Source organism: Leptonychotes weddellii, chromosome 4 (genome assembly GCF_054177405.1).
Source record: "Leptonychotes weddellii isolate Sample4059 chromosome 4, ASM5417740v2, whole genome shotgun sequence".
Taxonomy (NCBI): domain Eukaryota; kingdom Metazoa; phylum Chordata; class Mammalia; order Carnivora; family Phocidae; genus Leptonychotes; species Leptonychotes weddellii.
This window is the reverse complement of record NC_138372.1, coordinates 25730714-25737217: the sequence shown is the minus strand read 5'-3', so window position 1 is coordinate 25737217 and position 6504 is coordinate 25730714. Positions and strand designations below refer to the sequence as shown.

The 6504-nt window shown below is 53.2% G+C and overlaps 1 pseudogene; it reads left to right on the top strand.

Annotated features, from left to right (window-relative positions):
- The first annotated feature begins 5270 nt into the window (after positions 1-5270).
- Positions 5271-5578, top strand: LOC102728073 (large ribosomal subunit protein P1 pseudogene; annotated as a pseudogene).
- Positions 5579-6504: the final 926 nt, after the last annotated feature.

Below are 6504 nucleotides of genomic sequence, written 5' to 3'. Positions count from 1 at the left end.
CACTTGTGAGCGTTTACCCTGTGCCAAGAGTTGTGCTAAATCAGAGCTTCTCAAACTTGGCTGTGCACAAGGAACCTCTGGGCAACTTGTGGAAATGCAGACTCAGGTGCAGCAGGTCGGCGGCGGGGGGGGGGGGGTGCCTGGGACTCTGCATTTCTAATAAGCACCCAGGAGATACCAAGGCTGCCAGTCCAGAAACCATACTCGGAGTATCAAGTATCAATGCTTTCCCTCATCTAATTGGCACAACACCCATTTAAAAAGAAAACCACAGGGCGCCTGGGTGGCTCAGTTGGTTAAGCGACTGCCTTCGGCTCAGGTCATGATCCTGGAGTCCCGGGATCGAGTCCCGCATCGGGCTCCCCGCTCAGCAGGGAGTCTGCTTCTCCCTCTGGCCTTCCTCCCTCTCGTGCTCTCTGTCTCTCATTCTCTCTCTCTCAAATAAATAAATAAATAAAATCTTTAAAAAAAAGAAAAAGAAAACCACAGTCTAGGGGTGCCTGCGGCTGAGTCAGTCAGAAAAGCGTGCGACTCTTGATCTCGGGGTTGTGAGTTCGAACCCCACATTGGGTGTAGAGATTACTTAAAAATAAAATCTTAAAAAAAAAAGGAAAGAAAGAAAAAGAAAACCACAGGCTTAAAATGGCTTCGCTGAGGCCAAGTCATCCAACCTGGGGCTTAATACCTAACCCAATCGCAGTTTCAACTTCCCCAAGAAAGTTAAGTCTCAACCAGTCAGTCGGGAATTTTGTGATCAGCACCAAGGAGGTAACCTGTCACCTGGGCCCTCTCCATACCCCAAAGATGAAGTAATCCATCTAATGAGACCCCCTGCCCTGTTTCCACCTGAGGGCCCGTGGCCTTGCCTGAAAGAACCCTTTCTTTCCTTTTGCTAATAGTTTTCTTGCCCCACTGTCCTTCCTATAAAAACTTTCCATTTTGTACAACTCCTGGAAGTTCCCCTCTTCTTGCTAGACGGGATGCTGCCTGATTTGTGAATCGCTTAGCAAAGCCCGTGAGGTCTTCCTATTTACTCAGTTGAATTTTGTTTGTTAACAACCCCTATGAAATCAGTATTCTTATTATCATCCTGGTTTACAGAGGAAACTGAGGCCTTGGGAGATGGAATAACTTGATCAGGTCACAAGCTAACCAGAAGAACCAGGATTTGAACCCAGGTCAGTTGGCCTGTGTGCCCACTTAGCCCGAGGGCTCTACCACCTCCCCAGCATTTGCCCAGAAGGTCAATGACCAGGGGTGAGTCTCTGAGGAGGAGCAGGACCCACCTCCAAATACCATCACATTGGGCGCCTGGGTGGCTCAGTTGGTTAAGCGACTGCCTTCGGCTCAGGTCCTGATCCTGGAGTCCCCGGATCGAGTCCCGCATCGGGCTCCCTGCTCGGCGGGGAGTCTGCTTCTCCCTCTGACCCTCCCCCCTCTCATGTGCTTGCTCTCTCTCATTCTCTCTCTCTCAAATAAATAAAATCTTTAAAAAAAAAAAAAAAATACCATCACATGGACAGGTAGGGCTTCAACATGGGAATTTGGGAGGGCAGGGGGACACAAACTTTGAGTCCATAGCACCGGGTATGGGAAGAGGGTGCTTCCCCCAGGAGAGCCACCCCCCCACCCCGGGGTCGACTCTCCCACAAAGAACAAAACCACAAAGCTCCAGGCCGTCCCCAGTGCTCTCTTTCCTGCGGCCAGGAAACATAAAGACACCCTCTCGGGGTCCCCCGGGGCCCCACCTGATCCTGCTCCCAAGCCACTGGGCTACAAGCCCACACTGCCTGCAGCCGCCTGCCCAGGAGCATTAATTGAAAATTAATCCGCTCACTACGTGCCGATGAGCAAATCAAAGCTAAGTGTCTCAATTAGGAAGAGAAATGGAGTCAGGCACTCTTCTCAGGAGCCGGCTTATTTATGGGAATAATATCATTTTTAATGAGGGGAGCTACTAAAAGGCACAACAAATGCAACATTTAATAGAAAAATATTACAGCGTTCCATCAGCGGAATGCTGCTGGGAGGGTGGACTCGGGGCTACGCGAATACCCGGCAATCTCTCTCCGGCTGTGTGGGCACCCGCATACCAGCATCTGCGTGCACGCGTGTCCGTGTGAGCACACACGTCTATGGACGTACGCGTGCACGTCCGCACACAGGTCCATGTCTGGATATGTGAGCAAGTGTACATGTGTGTCTGGGCCTGGGGGGAAGGGTGAAGCATTCCTGAGTTTTTGCCACGGAAGGTGGATCTCCCACCCAGGACCTAAAGTAGCCCCATTCAGGGTGCTGGGCCAGTCAAATAAGGATTCAGAGTATTTCCCAATACTAAAGGGGACCTGGTCCATTTAGTCCCTGGAGAACTATTGGTCTCTGTCACCCACCTCCCTGGAGGGTCATAACAAGGGAAATCAGATTTTGGGCGCCAGCCTCCCCTGGGTTCTCCTCGCCACCGGGAGCCATGGATGGTTCTAGCCCCCCCATCACTGACAGCTGCAGGACGAGGCCCTCGGGACACTACTGCACTGCCCCAAGCTGGTACTTGGGCCCAGCCACCCCCTTCAGCCTCGGTCTTGGGCTCAAGAGCCAAGGACTTTGCTGACCAGGCTCAAGTCCAAGTTCCTACCCCCACTGCCCCTCTCCTCCACCCAACTACAGCCCAGATCCATACCCAGGCTCCGTGGGCCCTACCCAGGATAGCCTCAGCTTTAACATCTGTGGAATGGGGAAACAATTGAGGCGGGCAGCTCAGAACCCATCCTGCCCTCCCCTTCCCCCAACACGGCATGCACACGTGGACCTGCTCCCCTCTGCTCACGTCAGAGCCCTCCTGGAGCAGGTCCCAAATCCTGCCCTCACTCCCAGGCCCAGAGGAGCACCCCACCACCTCCCCCCACCTCAGTCCCCACAGGCAGCTCCTCTAGTCACCTCGCCCTCCTCAGGCTCCCAGGGAGGCGGCTTGCGGTCCCTCCATCAGCACGTGGGCCGGAGGGGCTGGTAGTTAGCACTAGCCTTATCTCTGTGACCCCAATGACAACATCCACCTCTGCCACCACTCCCCAGTCCCATACAAGCCTGTGGAGGCACACAGCGGGGATTTTTTAATCCTAGTTTCTCAGAAGAGAAACCTGAAGCTCAGAGAGGTTGAGAGACTTGCCTGAGGCCACGCAGCAGGTGTGAAACATCGGAGGGTTTGCGGAGGTTCCAGAGGGCACCAGAACCCAGGCACTTGTGGCCAAGACCTGGGCTGTCCCACCGCAGAGAAACTCAAAGAAGCCTCTAAGCCAGGGGACTCAAGTTTCACCCAGCAATGCTTTCCACCGGCTATGTGACTTCGGACTCGTTCGTTAACCTCTCTGCGTTTCTGTTTCTTCACTGTAGGGTTTTGTCAGGGTTAAAGGAGCCAATACCCATCCAGTGCTTAGAATCGGATGGCACACGATAAACCTCCAGTATGTACTGAGATGTTGTTGCTAATATTAGGCCACCCTACCCCCAAATTGCTCTCCCCTTGGTCAGGTAGCAAAAATCATCCATCAAGCAGTCTGCGGAGGCCCTCGAGGCAGGGCCTACCCCTCCCCCAAAGTCTCGCATGGGAGCCAACAGTTAGCTTCCTGACCTAGGCCAGGGGGGCCCTCCCGTACGCTGTCATTCACTGGGTTGCTGCTTCTGTGTTCTGTATGTGGGTTGAATTTTTCAAAAGTAAAACAATAATAATAAAATAAAACCCAGCAGAGATTTGTGCCCAGCAGAGGGTACTAACCGGGCTGTAGTACTGATGATTATTCATCTAATGTCTGCCTCCACATGACATGATGCTCCATGCGGTCAAGAACATCGTCCATGTCGGGTGCCTGGGTGGCTCAGTTGGTTAAGCGACTGCCTTTGGCTCAGGTCATGATCCTGGAGTCCTGGGATCGAGTCCCACATGGGGCTCCCTGCTCAGCAGGGAGTCTGCTTCTCCCTCTGACCCTCCCCCTTCTCGTGCTCACTCTCTCTCATTCTCTCTCTCTCTCAAATAAATAAATAAAATCTTTAGGGAAAAAAAAAAAAGAACATCGTCCATGTCCTTTCCTGCAGTACCCTCCACATCTAGAAAATTGTCTGGTTGGGGTAGGTAAGCAATTATCATTGAAGAGAGGAAGGGACCTGAGGGTGGGCTCTTCCCGGGCTAGAGATCTGAGTCTTTGAACCCTCAGTCTCAGGAGGGGAGACTCCCACCCCAAACCAGGAGTCAGAACTGGGGGCCTCCCCTCCCCCCCCAGACCCTGGGCACCTCCAGATTGACGACATTTGAAAGTTCACTTCCCACAAAAGTCACTCTCCAGGATTAATATTTATTTCTTATGAAATTTAAATTTTTCAGTGTAATTAAATTTTTATTCGTCGTGAGTTATAGATAAAAATATTTATAACTTCCCCTTTCACGCCACTGAGAATGAGTCTTGGATGGAACCAATTACCCAGGCCTCCTCCTGGTGACTGCTCCACGGTTGGGGGCAGGAGGGGGTCAGAGGGGCCGGTGGGGGTGAGAGCTAGCCTCCATCTCCCCAGGCAGCGTGTCAGCATCCGAGCACCACCGAGCACCCTAGCACCCGAGGTGACTCGTAGAAGGGGAGAGCTCAGACCTACCCCACCCCCAACTTCCTGGCAAATAACTCAGTGGGAGTTGGAATCAGGGCCAGACAGAGGCCAGAGGGAGGCCTAAGAATGAGAGCAAGGGAGGAGGGAAAGATTGCAGAGAGAGAGGACCCTCGTCTTCCCACCAGGGCGCTGAACATGGTAGAACAGCCTATCGAAAGCAGCCCATGTTGCCAGGAGACTGTGGCTCTGGGCTCTGGGGCCTTGAATCATTTTGTGCCCAGAATCATCGTGAGCGTCCTCCTAGGGGAGGAGCAGCCTGAAGGGCGCATCTTCAGCAGAGACGGGGAGAGGAATGGAGGGGGAGCCCCGGGTCCTGAAGCAAGACAGGCCAGCGTTCCAATCCTGGTTCTGAATGTCCTGGTATCCTGGTACATGTTACATAACCTCCCTGAACATCTGTTTCTTCATCTGTAAAATGGGACCTGAAGATCATCTGATGTGTGAAAGGCCTAACACACAGCTGGGGTTCCATTAATAGTAGAGGATGCTGGCCCTTTCCTCAGCTGCTGCTAAGGTGCTCGGTCCTTCCAAGGAAGCTAAGGCTGCACTGGGGTGAGGCCTCACCTCCTCTGGCGGCGAGCACCACACCCGGAAACTCTCACTCAGCACTCACCCGCACCATGGCCTCCGTCTCGGAGCTGGGCTGCATCTACATCCCATACAACGATGAACGGACGGTCGCAGAGGATAAGATCAATGCCCTCATTAAAGCAGGGGGTGTAAATGTTGAACCTTTCTGGCCTGGTTTTTGCAAAGACCCTGACCAGTGTCAACGTCGGGAGCCTCCTCTGTAGGGGCTGGGGGAGCCGCCCCTAGCAGCTGGTGCTGCACCCAAAGAAGGTCCCGCTCCCTCCACCAGGGCTGCCTAGAAGCAAAGAATGAAGAATCAGAGGAGTCTGATGTTGATGTGGGCTTTGGTCTCTTTTGACCACACCTCTTCTGTAACCTGGTCAATAAAAAGCTGAACTCTTAAAAAAAAAAAAAATAGTAGCGGATCCTGGGCTGTCTATCCACTGACGGGGAACTCACTACCTCACAAGGATAGCTCGTTTGGAAAATCCATCTTCTCACTAATCCTGAACCCTTCACCCTTAAAAATGGAGCTATCTGGACCTCCTGCGATTTCACATGCGTTGCTCTAGAATACAATTCCCTCGGGCCCTGGAAGATCAGAACCCACCCTCAAAACTTGCCCACGCTGATGCTGACTGGCTGTCAACACAGCCTCAGATCCACCCACGAACTTGTTGCCTTGCTAGGAGACTACTTGGGTCCCACATGGTCCTCATGCAGTCGCGTTACCTGTGGCATGCCTCCAACAGCCTTCCCAAGGAAGACACACCACCTTCATGGCGACATTAACTAGGGAAGTCCATCAGGCCCTTGTCACCCCTCCCTGCCCCTCTCCTGTGTGCCAGAGCCCCCAGACTGGACAAGGGTCAGGACACACTTCCCTAACGCCCCTGGGCAGGGACCAGCCTCCCTCTTCCTCCTCCCCTCACCCAACGGCTGCGGCTGCAGTTTGTGCTCACTAATTAGACCCGTCACTGGCCCTGAATCATTGTCAGGCCGGGCTGGGGAGGTCATTAAGCCAGAGATGGATAAGTGCTAAGCTGGCCCCACTTTGGAGATTTACAAGGCTCAGGCTAGGGAGGATTTATAAGGTTTGTTAAATTTCTAATTGAGTTTAGAGTGCAGTGCCAGAGTCTCAGTGACCAAACCGTGTGGATGAGAATTAAAACAAGTACACCTATTCCTCACTTGTGGGAAGACAGGGGCCTCCCGCTCCGTCCCCCTGTCCCGGCCAGCCTGGCTGCACGGGCCGGGGGCCGCCAAAACACCAGCCCCAGCCAA